At 41.9% G+C, this 17,125-nt stretch overlaps 1 long non-coding RNA gene across 1 annotated transcript; it reads right to left on the bottom strand.

Annotated features, from left to right (window-relative positions):
* Positions 1–3,648: 3,648 nt before the first annotated feature.
* On the bottom strand, positions 3,649–16,611 carry LOC121873502. Its single transcript, XR_006090255.1, has 2 exons — positions 16,539–16,611; positions 3,649–3,701 (listed from the first exon to the last, which is right to left on the bottom strand). It is a non-coding gene; the product is annotated as an uncharacterized LOC121873502 (long non-coding RNA).
* Between the last annotated feature and the right edge of the window lie 514 nt (positions 16,612–17,125).

The following is a 17,125-nucleotide window of genomic DNA, read 5'->3' as shown; positions in this document are numbered from 1 at the left end:
ACACAACCCCAACACTGACAACACAACCCCAAGCAATACCGACAACACAACCCCAAGCACTACCGACAACACAACCCCAAGCAATACCGACAACACAACCTCAAGCAATACCGACAACACAACCTCAAGCAATACCGACAACACAAATCCCCAAGCAATACCGACAACACAACCCCTGCCAACACCGACAACACACAACCCCAAGCAATACCGACAACACAACCCCAAGCACAATACCGACAACACAACCTCCCAAGCAATACCGACAACACAACCCCAAGCAATACCGACAACACAACCCCAAGCAATACCGACAACACAACCCCAAGCAATACCGACAACACAAGCTGTATGATTCCTTGGTAGGTAACAATTTAACTCTTGAGCGTCTTGCGTTCTGCACCTGTCATGGCCAATTACGCCGCCATGTTGTTTTTCTTTTTACCCCAGGTGATATTAGGTTAGGTTAGGTTAGCTTGGGTTGGGTTAGGTTAGGTTAGCTTGGGTTGGGTTAGGTTAGTTTAGCTTGGGTTGGGTTAGGTTAGGTTAGCTTGGGTTGGGTTAGGTTAGCTTGGGTTGGGTTAGGTTAGGTTATCACCATCTGTCGCATTGACAGGGAAAACTTTATACACCTCCTTACCAGATGTCACCAGGTATAGTGCCCACTGGTTGGTCAATATTCGGGAGAAGAGCGAAATGACCATCGTCCCAACACAACCCAACCAAACCTAACCCAACCTAACACTAACCAAACGTAACCTAACACTAACCAAACCTAACCTAACACTAACCTAACCCAACCTAACACTAACCAAACCTAACCTAACACTAACCAGGCCTAACCTAACACTAACCAAACGTAACCTAACACTAACCAAACCTAACCTAACACTAACCTAACCCAACCTAACACTAACCAAACCTAACCTAACACTAACCAAACCTAACCTAACACTAACCAAACGTAACCTAACACTAACCAAACCTAACCCAACACTAACCCAACCCAACCTAACACTAACTAAAACCCACACCAACCAAGCCTAACCCAATGTTACAACCAAGCCTAACTTAACACTAACCCAACCTAACACTAACCAAACCTAACCTAATACTACAACCCAACCTAACACTAACCTAACCAAACCCAACCTAACACTAACCCAACCTAACACTAACCTAACCCAACTAACACTAACCTAACCTACCAACTCCAACTCTAACACTAACCTAACCAAACCTAACACCAACCGCTTCTCCAACCTAACAGTAACTGCTTCTTAACTTAACACTCAACCCAACCTAACACTAACTCCAACTCATCCTAACCTAACACTAACCTAACACTAACCAAACCTAACACTAACCTAACACTAACCTAACCTAACCTAACACTAACCTAACCTAACCTAACACTAACCCGAACAACAGCCCACAGGTGAGGAAGCCCAGGTAGGTCATACAGGTGTGGAGGATTGTACTAACGGGGGAATCAACACCAAGAATTTTACTAACGGGGGAATCAAGACCAGGTAAGGTAAAACAGATGTGGAGGATTGTACTAACGGGGGAATCAAGTCCAGGTAAGGTAAAACAGGTGTGGAGGATTGTACTAACGGGGGAATCAAGTCCAGGTAAGGTAAAACAGGTGTGGAGGATTGTACTAACAGAATCAACACCGTGTTTACTAGCAGAATCAAGACCAGGTAAGGTAAAACAGGTGTGATAGATTGTACTAACGGGGGAATTAAGCCCAGGTAAGGTAAAACAGGTGTGGAGGATTGTACTAACGGGGGAATTAAGCCCAGGTAAGGTAAAACAGGTGTGGAGGATTGTACTAACGGGGGAATTAAGCCCAGGTAAGGTAAAACAGGTGTGATAGATTGTACTAACGGGGGTCGACATGTCAGCGTTGCCAATTCATGTTTAATAAATACTAGATACCACGACTACACCTGACACCCCCCACCCTTTTCCTCTTCTGTATATCCTGCGCTTGTTAGACCTCACTTGGATTATCAGGTCAGTGTTAGTTACAAGACTAGCGAGGTCATCCGAAAACTATATCCTGCGCTTGTTAGACCTCACTTGGATTATCAGGTCAGTGTTAGCTACAAGACTAGCGAGGTCATCCGAAAACTATATCCTGCGCTTGTTAGACCTCACTTGGATTATCAGGTCAGTGTTAGTTACAAGACTAGCGAGGTCATCCGAAAACTATATCCTGCGCTTGTTAGACCTCACTTGGATTATCAGGTCAGTGTTAGTTACAAGACTAGCGAGGTCATCCGAAAACTATATCCTGCGCTTGTTAGACCTCACTTGTATTATCAGGTCAGTGTTAGTTACAAGACTAGGGAGGTCATCCTAAAACTATATCCTGCGCTTGTTAGACCTCACTTGGATTATCAGGTCAGTGTTAGTTACAAGACTAGCTAGGTCATCCGAAAACTATATCCTGCGCTTGTTAGACCTCCCTTGGATTATTAGGTCAGTGTTAGTTACAAGACTAGCGAGGTCATCCTAAAACTATATCCTGTGCTTGTTAAACCTCACTTGGATTATCAGGTCAGTGTTAGTTACAAGACTAGGGAGGTCATCCTAAAACTATATCCTGTGCTTGTTAGACCTCACTTGGATTATTAGGTCAGTGTTAGTTACAAGACTAGCGAGGTCATCCTAAAACTATATCCTGCGCTTGTTAGACCTCACTTGGATTATGCAGTTCAGTTCTGGTCACCGTATTACAGAATGGTTATAGAATCCTTGGAAAGAATCCAGAGGAGAATGACAAGACTAATCCCGGGCATTAGGAACCTTGAGTACAGAGACAGGTTAAAGCATCTTAATTTGTACTCCCTCGAGAGACGTAGAGCGAGGGGCGACATGATAGAGGTGTATAAACTCACTAACCACAAAAAACATAAACAATAACAAAAACAATCACAAAAACAATCACAAAAACAATAACAAAAACAACTTACCTTCAGGAGGCGATTTTGAGTGAAGGGGGATGGGGGAAATCCTGCTTGTGGTAGAATTTTTGTAGTTTGTGGTAGGTTTTTAGTAGTTCGCTAGATGATCATTATTCCTTATTGGTTCTCCCCTTGACCAATCAGAGGCAAAGGAAAGCAATTAAGCCAAGCCAAACTACCCAGGTGATAGTTAAGTACGGTACGGTGATCCAAGGCTTCTTACCTGCACCGTACCTATTGGCTAGCCCATTGTGTTTTCCTGCTCGTTAAGTAAACCAATATGACTATCAAACACTCATACACCTGTTCTACCTGTTCCACACACCTGTCAGTTCTGCAGGTGTGTTGATATACGGGGCCAGGTGTGAATGTGAATATACGGCCCAGGTGTTACTATACGGATCCAGGTGAGCAGGTAAACGAACCAGGTGTCAATTAAAATCCGTTTATTCTTCCCAAATAACACAATCGAGTTTAATTTTCTCTCGACTCGATAATAACCATAAACGAACTTTTTAACCCACGCACTTTAACTCTCTGACAATCACCAACACACTTGACAGCGCTTCTCATGAGGTCAACAGACTGTATACACCGGGTCACCTTATCTATGCTTAGGTCAAATTATTTCATGTCACTTGGGTTTAATTTTTCACACTTGGGTTTAATTTGGTTTTATTTTTTCTTCGTTCAGTTTTAACACTTCATTCTTCTCGTTACTGAAACCTGGAAATAAAATATGGATTAGTTGGTGTTAAGAATATATTTTAAGAACACCTGATGATTTGATGTCAGTTTATTTCACCTGGAGATTAACCTCTTCTGATGTTAACATAATTTAACCTAACGCTAATCTAACAACCTAGCCTAACATAACCTAACCCAGCTTAATAAAACCTAACCTAGCCTAACCTAACCCAGCTTAATAAAACCTCACTTAACCTAACCTAACCAAACTCAACCAAATTTAACCAAATCCTCACCTATTTCTTCCTTACTTAACCTAACTGAACCTGACCTAACGCCCAAGGTGGCGCTAGGGTGTCTAATCTTCAGGGAAAATAAGCTGGAGGTGCCTAATCTTCAGGTGAAATAAGCTGGGTGTCTAATCTTCAGGTAAAATAAGCTGGGGTGCCTAATCTTCAGGTAAAATAAGCTGGGGTGTCTAATCTTCAGGTGAAATAAGCTGGGGTGCCTAATCTTCAGGTAAAATAAGCTGGGGTGCCTAATCTTCAGGTAAAATAAGCTGGGGTGTCTAATCTTCAGGTAAAATAAGCTGGGGTGCCTAATCTTCAGGGTGTCTAATCTTCAGGGAAAATAAGCTGGAGGTGCCTAATCTTCAGGTGAAATAAGCTGGGTGTCTAATCTTCAGGTAAAATAAGCTGGGGTGCCTAATCTTCAGGTAAAATAAGCTGGGGTGTCTAATCTTCAGGTGAAATAAGCTGGGGTGCCTAATCTTCAGGTAAAATAAGCTGGGGTGCCTAATCTTCAGGTAAAATAAGCTGGGGTGTCTAATCTTCAGGTAAAATAAGCTGGGGTGCCTAATCTTCAGGTGAATAAGACACAAAGAAAATATGATCACTATTCTGTGCAATAAAACCTCGACTTGATACATATGACTGTGTGTACGGCCACGTATACCCATACACTGTATACATACATACATACACTCATTCATACATTTAAACATACATACATATACTCATACATACATACATGCATACATACATACATATACTCATTCATACATTTAAACATACATACATATACTCATACATACATACATACATACATACATACATACATACATACACTCACAAGGCGTTCAATAATGAAAAGTTGCCATAATACTAAACACTGAGAGTTGCCATAATACTAAACACTGAGAGTTGCCATAATACTGAACACTGAGAGTTGCCATAATACTGAACACTGAAAGTTGCCATAATACTGAACACTGAAAGTTGCCATAATACTGAACACTGAAAGTTGCCATAATACTGAACACTGAAGGTTGCCATAATACTGAACACTGAAAGTTGCCATAATACTGAATACTGAAAGTTGCCATAATACTGAATACTTAAAGTTGCCATAATACTGAACACTGAAAGTTGCCATAATACTGAACACTGAAAGTTGCCATACTGAACACTGAAACTTGCCATAATACTGAAATTTGCCATTCTACTAAACACTGAAAGTTGCCATAATACTGAACACTGAAAGTTGCCATAATACTGAACACTGAAAGTTGCCACGATACTAAACACTGAAAGTTGCCATGATACTAAACACTGAAAGTTGCCATAATACTAAACACTGAAAGTTGCCATAATACTGAACACTGAAAGTTGCCATGATACTGAACACTGAAAGTTGCCATGATACTAAACACTGAAAGTTGCCATGATACTAAACACTGAAAGTTGCCATAATACTGAACACTGAAAGTTGCCATAATACTGAACACTGAAAGTTGCCATAATACTGAACACTGAAAGTTGCCATGATACTAAACACTGAAAGTTGCCATGATACTAAACACTGAAAGTTGCCATGATACTAAACACTGAAAGGTGCCATAATACTGAACACTGAAAGTTGCCATAATACTGAACACTGAAAATTGTCATAATACTGAACACTGAAAGTTGCCATAATACTGAACACTGAAAGTTGCCATACTACTAAACACTGAAAGTTGCCATACTACTGAACACTGAAAGTTGCCATAATACTGAAATTTACCATACTACTAAACACTGAAAGTTGCCATAATACTGAACACTGAAAGTTGCCATAATACTGAACACTGAAAGTTGCCATAATACTGAACACGAAAATTGCCATAATACTGAACGAAAGTTGCCATAATACTAACACGAAACCAAAACAAACCAACAACACAAACCAAACAAAACAACAAGCCATATACTAAACATGAAAGTTGCCATAACACTGAAATTTACCATACAACTAAACAATGAAAGTTGCCATAATTCAACAGATTCAAATAATTCCCCAAGTTGCCATAACCCTTTAGCTGAGCCCAAGGACGCCCCACAGCTGTTGGATACGCCTCTCATCCACTACAGTATATCCCTATTATCCTAGCAGTTCTTCCCCTTTAATCCTGAGATGTGGTTAGGTTAGGTTAGGATAGGGTTAGGAAGGGGTTGTAGGATAGGTTAGGAGAGGTTTGGTTAGGGTAGGATAGGAGGTTGGGTTAGGTTAGTATCAGAACAAGATAGGTTAGGTTAGCTTAGGTTAGGTTAGGAGGTTTGGTTAGGGTAGGATAGGAGGTTGGGTTAGGTTAGTATCAGAACAAGATAGGTTAGGTTAGCTTAGGTTAGGATGCTACTAATTAGGATAGTAATTATAACTCCTAATGACCTGGGCATCTCTGGGCACAGGTTAATTACACCTGGGCATCACACTGCACCTCCATGCCCACCTGGTGATGATGACAGAATATTAATAATAGTAATAATTATAATAATCTACCTATCATAAGGAGAAGACCTTTATCCTTCCTGACCATTATCTCACAACGCTTCATAATGTCGGTTTAAGTCTATTTAATTCCTTTCAAATGTTACAATATCCTTCAACTTTCTGCCTGTCTCTCTCTCCTCTCTCTCTCTCTCTCCCCCCTTCTCTCTCTCTCTCTCTCTCTCTCTCTCTCTCTCTCTCTCCAGGTACACCAAAGTACACCTGTATGACTAATTACCACAGGTGCACAAGGACTTCCTTCTACCTGGTTAGGTTAGGTTGGTAGGTTTTGGTTAGGTTAGGTTAGGTTTTGGTTAGGTTAGGTAAGGCGAGGTTAGGTTAGGTTTTGGTTAGGTTAGGTTTGGGTTTGGAGTTAGGTTAGGTTTTGGTTGGGTTAGGTAAGGCGAGGTTAGATTTAGGTTTTGGTTGGGTTAGGTTTGGTTAGGTTAGGTTAGGTTTGGTTAGGTTAGGTTTTCCAAGGTTGGGCCGGCGCTGCTTCACATTGAGCTGTGTTGGTGGCCGTTAAGGTGTGTGTGTTGGGGGGGGTGAGGTGGTGGGGAAGGGGTGAGGTTGGAGGTAGGCGAGGTTGAGGTAGGTAGGGGAGGGTCAGGTGGTGGGGAGGGTGAAGGTGGGTGGCGGAGGGGTGAGGTAGGTGGGTTGAAGGGTGAGGTGTGGGTGGGGGGTGGGGTGGGGTGGGGGAGGGGTGGGTGGGTGGGGGAGGGTGAGGTGGGTGGGGGAGGGGTGGAGGTAGGGGGGAGGGTGAGGTAGGTGGGGGAGGGGGGGTGGGGGGGAAGGGGGTGGGGGTGGGTGGGGGAGGGGGGAGGGGGTGAGGTAGGTGGGGGAGGGGTGGTGGGTGGGGGAGGGGGTGAGGTAGGTGGGGAGGGGTGAAGGGTTGGTGGGGGGAGGGGGTGAGGTAGGTGGGGGGAGGGTGGGGAGTGGGGGAGGAGGGTGGGGGAGGTGGGGGGAGGGGGTGAGGTAGGTGGGGGATGGGAGGGGTATAGGTTTGGAGAAGTGTGTGTGTGTGTGTGTGTGTTTTAATAGGTGATTGTCTCTCTACACCTTCTCCCCCCTCTCTCTCTCTCTCTCTCTTACATCCCCCTCTCTCTCTCTCTTCCCCCCCCTCTCTCTCACACCCCCCTGTCTCTCTCATATCATGTAGTTGGGAATCAATGCAGTTCAAACCATAAAGATAATTAAGATAAAATTAATCTTATCTGATATCCTCAACACACACACACACACACACACACACACACACACACACACACACACACACACACACACACACACACACACACTTCCCAAGCTCACCTATGCCTCCCCTACCTGGTCTTCCTCTAAATGCCACACAACGTAAACACCTAGAAAAAAAGTGCAAAAGAGGGCATGCAAGATTATTCTCTCCCCTTCCTACTCCACATATCAAAGCTCAACACACTGACCCTCTCGACTCTCACTGACCATCACCACGACCTCATCTGCAAATTTGGTAAGAAGCTTCTACAGCATCCTCGACACCGGCTCCTACTACCACCTGAGATCCCTCGCCCGAGAATTGCTGTTTGACACCACAACCACATCCAGCCGATACGAGCACATGCCCATCGCTATAAGAACAGCCCAGTCCCAACCATTGTAAAATTATCAATAACTCGTAATCAACCAGTGTATTCACTCCAGCCAATCTTACCTTTTTGCACTGTCACTATGTTGAAATGCCCTGCAGTATGACCTTCTCCCCCACCTAATTTTATATCACTTATTTAGTGTATTATTTGTAAATCAAGGATTCATCAATTATGGAACTATATTTTTAACCTTTTGGCTGCCAGGTTCTTTCAATAAACAGTTAATGTATAGTATATATCAGGTGCAGCTCAGGTTCCAACTCAGCCATGTTAAAATAATTGTATTATCCACTCTGTATCTGTGTTCTTATGGCTAAATTAACTGTTTAATTCAATTCAATTAATATTATTATTATTTACACACGTTATTTTCACCACCTTCTATTTAGTTAAAATTAATGTTATTTTTGTGGTTGTTATTTGCGTGTTTGTCAAATACCCTGTTTATTGTTAACGAGGTGTGTGTGTGTGTGTGTGTGTGTGTGTGTGTGTGTAATGACGACAGATGATTGATGACAACAGGTGATTGATGGCAACAGGTGAATGATGACATGTGATTGGGTGATTGTGTGTGATTAATGACAACAGATGATTGATGACAACAGGTGATTGATGACAACAGGTGATTGATGACAGCAGGTGATTGATGGCAACAGGGATTGATGACAACAGGTGATTGATGACAAAGGTGATTGATGGCACAGGATTGATGACAACATTGATTTATGACAACAGATGATTGATGACAACAGGTGATTGATGACAACAGGTGATTGATGACAACAGGTGATTGCGGAAGTGTGAACGTGATTTAATTAGCTGTCAAGTTATTGGAAGTCGTTTTGTTATGGTCACCCCAAGGTTAGCTAATACACACACACACACACTCACACCCTACCCCAACATAACCCCACACGCACACACACACACTACCCCAACATAACCCCACACACGCACACAGACACACTCACACCCTACCAACATAACCCCACACACTCACATACACACACAGACACACCTCACACACCCCAACATAACCCCACACACGCATACACACCCCCAACATAACCCCACACACGCACATAGACAGACACTCACACACTACCCAACATAACCCCACACACGCACATAAACCACACACTACCCCAACATAACCCCACACACGCACATACACACTACCCCAACATAACCCCACACACGCACACATACACACACACTCACACACTACCCCAACATAACCCCACACACGCACATACACACACACACAGACACACACACTCACACACTACCCCAACATAACCCCCACACACGCACATACACACTACCAACATAACCCCACACACGCACATACACACACACTCACACTACCCCAACATAACCCCACACACGCACATACACACACACAGACACACACTCACACACTACCCCAACATAACCCCACACACTCACATACACACACACAGACAGACACTCACACACTACCCCAACATAACCCCACACACGCACATACACGCACATACACACACACACTCACACACTACCCCAACATAACCCCACACACGTACATACACACTACCCCAACATAACCCCACACACGTACATACACTACCCCAACATAACCCCCACACACACACTACCCCAACATAACCCCACACCCACGCACACACACACTACACAACATAACCCCACACACGCACACACACAACCCCAACATAACCCCACACACACACACACACCTCCACACTACCCCAACATAACCCCACACACACACACACACACACTACCCCAACATAACCTAATCCACACATAAACTTACCTCACAACCCCCACATACATACACATACACATACATACACATACACACATACACACACACACACACACACATACACGTCAACAGAAGCCTCAGAGGTCACGTTTTAGGCCTAAAGGAAAAGTGTGTTGTTGGGGGCGATAGAAGAGCTAACAGAGTGCCAGAGTTAGGCCTATTTCACCCCTATGACCTTGGCAGTGACGGTGCCTAAGTGAGGGGTCGGAGGGAGAAGTGGTGGGGGTGGACAGGGGACGAGGGGGTGATGGGGGTGTGGGATGAGGGTGAAGGTGAGGGGAGGTGAGGATAGGGGGAGGTGAGAAAGTGAGGATGGGGGTGAAGGTGAGGGAGGTGAGGATGGGGGTGAAGGGGGTGAAGGTGGGGAGGGGACTCTCATCCATCCTGCAGGCTGTTTGTAGAGGATGAATTGGTTGTCAGAGGCGAGGGTTGGGGAGGGAGAAGTGGGGAGGGTGGAGTGGGAGGGAGGGAGGGCGAGGTTGGGGTGAGGGGAGGGAGGAGGTGGGGAGTGGGGGAGGGAGGGGTTGGGGAGTGGGGGAGGGAGGGCGAGGAGGTTGGAGGGTGGGGGAGGAGGAGGGCTTGGGGAGTGGGGAGGGGGGAGATATCTAAGAATTAAATTATTTGTCTGGGGAAAATTTTAAGGAAAAACCCGTCATCTTAACACCTCACTCAAACACACTCCTCCCAAACACCTCCTCCCACTCCTCCAAACACACTCATTCCAAACACACTCACTCCAAACACACTCATCCTCAAACACCTCATTCAAACACACTCACTCCAAACACACACTCATTCCAAACACACTCACTCCAAACACACACTCACACTTCAACGCGAATAAAATACCTTGCAAGGCCTAAAACATTAATCCTATCAACACAATATTGCAAAAACTAGTTCCCTAGTCTTGTTACAGGCTAAACCACAGTAGGCCTACCATACAGCCTAAACCACAGTAGGCCTACCAGAAATATATCCTTCCTAATCCATAGATACAGTTACCATAGTGATGCCTTCATATAACGGATTTCTCCATTATAATCCGCTAAATGGGGGCTTACGTCTAGTGGACCCTCCAAATAGCGGACTTTTCTCTCTACAATCCGTTAAATGGGAGGTTTTCATATCGGACCCTCGATATAGCGGACTTTTCTCTCTACATAATCCGTTAAATGGGAGGTTTTCACAACGGACCCTCGATATAACGGACTTTTCTCTCCGTACAGTTCGTTAAATAGAGGTTTCAGGATCCTACAGCCTATCGTAACGAAGGCCTATGTTCGTCGACCAATCAGAACATGGCATTGCCGGTTAGGTTAGGTTAGATTAAGTTAGGTTAGACTAAGTTAGGTTAGGTTAAATTAAGTTAGGTTAGATTGAGTTAGGTTAAGTTAGGTTAGGTTAGATTAAGTTAGGTTAGATTAAGTTAGGTTAGATTGAGTTAGGTTAAGTTAGGTTAGGTTAGATTAAGTTAGGTTAGATTAAGTTAGGTTAAATTAAGTTAGGTTAGATTAAGTTAGGTTAGATTAAGTTAGGTTAGAGTAAGTTAGGTTAAATTAAGTTAGGTTAGATTAAGTTAGGTTAGATTAAGTTAGGTTAGATTAAGTTAGGTTAGATTAAGTTAAGTCAGGTTAAATTAAAGTACATTAAACCTGAACTAAATCACCTTATAAAGACAACAACTATTAAGACAAGGAAGAAACACCTCTATTGTTCTATTGTCCCAAGTTAAAGAAAATAAATAAAATACCAATGTTTCCCCTTAACAATTTAGTTCATTTTCTTCAAGGGTAACTAAAAAAAACCCAGATTTATTAACTAAAAATAGTTCTTAATTTATACAGAAAAAACTAATTAAAGAATATTAATTAAAACGATTAAATTGGACACAAAATCATGTTAGCATATAATTAAGAAAATATTAAACCCTAGGTATAAAGGGCACTATATAATGGGACCCGGCTATAACGGACACTATATAATGGTACCCGGCTATAACGGACACTATATAATGGGACCCGGCTATAACGGACACTATACAATGGTACCCGGCTATAACGGACACTATATAATGGGACCCGGCTATAACGGACACTTTATATAATGGGACCCGTACATAACGGACACTATATAATGGTACCCGGCTATAACGGACACTATATAATGGTACCCGTATAACGGACTATATAGTAATTTTTCCGGCTATAACGGACACTATATAATGGGACCCGGCTATAACGGACACGCGCTATATAATGGGACGGCTATAACGGACACTTTATATAATAATTGCCGGCTTTAACAACGGACACTATATAATGGTACCCGGCTATAACGGACACTATATAATGGTACCCGGCTATAACGGACACTATATAATGGTACCCGGCTATAACGGACACTATATAATGGGACCCGGTTATAATGAAACCTGATTATAATAGACAATATATAACAGAACCCGGTTATAACACACTTTATATAACAGAACCCGGTTATAACGGACAAAACCTTCGATATAACTGACACTATCACCAAAATACATAATATTCCAAGATCTTTTTCACCAAATTCATACATGTTAATACTTCCCCCAGATTATGTATAGTATTCATGCAGAGTAGATGAGGAGCACTTAGACCAGCAACTCACTTACATATGCATAAAAACTTTAGACTTACAAATAAATATACAGCTTAATATACAGCTTAATATACAGCTTAGGATTAGGTCTCTCTCTCTCTCTCTCTCTCTCTCTCTCTAAATGGGATGGTCTATGTAGTATTGTTATTATTGTTTTTATTTTTAGTCAAATTATTTTTGTTATTCTTGTTATGATTCTTGTTATTATTGTTATTGTTGTTATGATTCTTGTTATTATTGTTGTTGTTGTTATTCTTAGTCTTATTATTATTGTTGTTGTTATTCTTATTATTGTTATTATCATTATCATTACAAACAAAATCGTAAACTATCTGTCATTATTATATACTATTATCATCATTATCAGCTAAGACATCAAAATAATCATCCTAATTACAAACATCATTACTACATTATCAAAAGTTAAAACAAGTTAAAATTACATTAACATTAAAACAACTCACAGATTAGCTTGCCTACCCCCTACCTACCCCTAAAGACTAACCACCACCCCCAGATTAACCCCTTAACCCCCCCACCAGGTTACCCCAACAGCCCCCAGAGAGTCGTGTGAACTATCAAGCAAGAATTGACTTTCGTTCTTCATGATAACCGAACTAGTTGGTTATCATCAGTAACTCTTAAGAGCGTTTATCTGGGGGTCTTACTGTGTTTTATCTATGGGGGGGGGGGGTTATTTAAGTTTTCAGGGGTTTATTTTAAGTTATCTGGGGTGGGTTTGAGTTTTTAAGGGTTTTTAAGCTTATTTTACATGAAGATTAACCACCCCAGCTTATTTTACATGAAGATTAACCACCCCAGCTTATTTCACCACAAGATTAACCACCCCAGCTTATTTCACCACAAGATTAACCACCCCAGCTTATTTCACCACAAGATTAACCATCCCAGCTTATTTCACCTCAAAATTAACCATCCCAGCTTATTTCACCTCAAAATTAACCACCCCAGCTTATTTCACCTCAAAATTAACCATCCCAACTTATTTCACCTCAAGATTAACCACCCCAGCTTATTTCACCCTAACCTAAGCTTATATGTTTACATGTATTTTCGGTGAGTTGTATCTAGATCCACACACATACGCTAAGTAGGTTGGGTAGAGAGGCGGGTCGGCGTAGGTGCGTAGGTAGGCGTAGGTGCGTAGGTTGATAAGGTGCGTAGGTAGGTCGGTTGGGTAGAGCGGCGGGTAGGCGTAGGTGCGTAGGTAGGCGTAGGTTGGTAAAGTGCGTAGGTAGGTCAGTTGGACAGAGAGGCGGGTAGGCATAGGTGCGTAGGTAGGCGTAGGTGCGTAGGTTGGTAAGGTGCGTAGGTACAGTAGGTCAGTTGGGTAGAGAGGCGTAGGTGCGTAGGTAGGCGTAGGAAGGTAAGGTAGGAGTGTCAGGTGTTTTGGCACTATTATGGTCTCAAGACGTTCATCTAAAGTGACGTAGAGATGTAGTCAAAGCTACCTGAGTGACGTCATCCACCTGAGTGACGTCATCTAAGTGATATTGTTGTTGCTGTTTTGGTGCTTCAGAAGGTTCAGTGAGTGCTTCAGAGAGTTCAGTGAGTGCTTCAGAAGGTTCAGTGAGTGCTTCAGAGGGTTCAGCGAGTGCTTCAGAAGGTTCAGCGAGTGCTTCAGAGGGTTCATCGAGTGCTTCAGAAGGTTCAGCGAGTGCTTCAGAGGGTTCAGTGAGTGCTTCAGAGGGTTCAGTGAGTGCTTCAGAGGGTTCAGCGAGTGCTTCAGAGGGTTCAGCGAGTGCTTCAGAGGGTTCAGCGAGTGCTTCAGAAGGTTCAGTAGAGTGCTTCAGAAGGTTCAGCGGGGTGCTTCAGAAAGGTTCACCGAAATTACTTCAGAAGGGGTTCGTGAGTGCTTCAGAGGGTTCAGCGAGTGCTTCCAGAGGTTTAGTGGAAAGAATTAGCTTCAGAGGGTTCAGTAGGCAGGTGCTTCCAGAGGTTCAGTGAGTTCAGAAGGTTCAGCGGGGTGCTTCAGAAGGGTTTCACCGAGTGCTTCAGAGGGTTCAGTGAGAGTGCTTCAGGGTTCAGTGAGTGCTTCAGAGGGTTCCTTGAGTGCTTCAGAGGGTTCAGTAGGTGCTTCAGGTTCAGCGAAGGGGTGCTTCAGAGGGTTCAGCGAGTGCTTCAGAAGGTTCAGCGAGTGCTTCAGAAGGTTCAGCGAGTGCTTCAGAGGGTTCAGTGAGTGCTTCAGAAGGTTCAGCAAGTGCTTCAGAGGGTTCAGCGAGTGCTTCAGAGGGTTCACTGGATCTAGTTTTAAAGTGTTCCAATAGCCATATACTGGATGTCTTCATCACCGTTCATCATGTCTTAACGCCTACAACTATGTCTGACTAACTAAACTGGACGACATAATAATAATAATAATAATAATAATAATAATAATAATAATAATAATAACAATAATAATAATAATAATAACAATAATAATAATAATAATAATAATAATAATAACAATAATAATAATAACAATAATAATAATAATAATAATAATAATAACAATAATAATAATAATAATAATAATAATAATAACAATAATAATAATAATAATAATAATAATAATAAAAATAATAACTAATAATAATAATAATAATAATAATAACAATAATAATAAAAATAATAACTAATAATAATAATAATAATAATAATAATAATAATAACAACAATAATAATAATAACAATAATAATAATAATAATAATAATAATAATAATAATAAAAATAATAATAACAATAACAATAATAATGATAATAATAATAATAATAATAATAACAATAATAATAATAACAATAATAATAATAACAATAATAATAATAATAATAACAATAATAATAATAACAATAATAATAATAATAATAATAATAATAACAATAATAATAACAACAATAATAATAACAATAATAATAACAAATAACAATAACAACAATACATTATTTCTTATAGTAAAAGACTTGACCCAATTGGTCCATGTCACGACTAACGAATGACGTCATACCTTAAAGGAAGAAGATATTACTAACCACGTTATTCTATTCGTTACTAACCACGGCATTCTATCTATTGCTAACCACGGCATTCCATTCATTACCAACCACGGCATTCTGATCATTACCAACCACGGCATTCCATTCATTACTAACCACGGCATTCCATTCATTACTAACCACGGCATTCTGATCATTACCAACACGGCATTCCATTTATTACCAACCAAGGCATTCCATTCATTAATAACCACGGCATTCATTCATTACCAACCACGGCATTCCATTCATTACCAACCACGGCATTCCATTCATTACGAACCGCGGCATTCCATTCATTACCAACCACGGCATTCTATTCATTACCAACCACGGCATTCTGATCATTACCAACCACGGCATATTCATTACAAACCACGCCATTCTATTAATTTCGACACAAAACATTGATAGCAGTAATACATTCCAAACTACGGCACGGAAGTATGCATTACACGGTCCAGAAGAATGCATAACACGGCACAGAATGCATTACAAATTACGACACGGAAGAGTGCAGTACACGGCCCAGAATACATTTAAAAAAAAAAAACACGGCATTTCATTCATTTTGTAAATTCATTCGACGAAAGTTGGGCCAGAACCTCCGAGTTCCCTCACCTAACCAACTTACATCTATCCCCCGAAGGTGAAACATGACAGGTGAGGTAGAATATGACAGGTGAGGTAGAATATGACAGGTGAGGTAGAATATGACAGGTAAGGTATAGTTAGGTAAAATATTCTAAAACCCCTAGATACACACACCACATGGTTCCACCTACACTTCTATCTGGGCTCCCCGACTCCAACCGGGCTAGTTGTCTAACCATGCTATTTTATTTTCTTCTCTAGGTGTTTTAAATAGCGATATGGTGATGGTATATTTCCTCTACTAGCAACACAACACTAGTATAGTCTTCTCTCACCACTAGCAGTAGTTGTTATGGGTGTAAATCACGGAGGTAAGGTAGCAGGCTCCTCCTCCTAGCACATCAGAGGGTAAACTGAGTGAGACTGAATGCGCAGATACACACACACACACACACACATACACATACACACACTCTCACACGCACATACACACGAACATATTACACTCCCTCACCCCGAGCTTTCCACACACACACATACACGTACACACACTTAACAAACACGATGCTTAATGGGGATTTTTTTATTTATTTTTAAACAAACGTTGATTAATCTTGAAACGTTTGTGATCAGCTGTTGAGTTAAAAGACGAAAACAAATGTGTATAGTTTGAAGATATCTGGTGGTGGTTGGTGAAACTGGGCGACGATTGGACAAAGTGGCGCTATGTGGCATCTAGCCAAGTTCCTCCCTTCCCCCCACCCCTTCCTTCCCCCACTCACCTCACCACCCAGATCCTCTCTAACACCCCCCACTCCACCACTCTAATCGGTTGGATGGGAGGGAAGAACTTCTACTACACGACGCCGCCTCTGAGTAACTTATTTCCATCTTGTTCTGACGTATAACAAGACTGCCACAC

The sequence above is a fragment of the Homarus americanus genome, unplaced genomic scaffold (assembly GCF_018991925.1).
Source record: "Homarus americanus isolate GMGI-L3 unplaced genomic scaffold, GMGI_Hamer_2.0 scaffold17530, whole genome shotgun sequence".
In the NCBI taxonomy this organism is placed as follows: domain Eukaryota; kingdom Metazoa; phylum Arthropoda; class Malacostraca; order Decapoda; family Nephropidae; genus Homarus; species Homarus americanus.
Note: the sequence above shows the minus strand (reverse complement) of the source record. Positions and strands in the feature narration are given on the sequence as shown.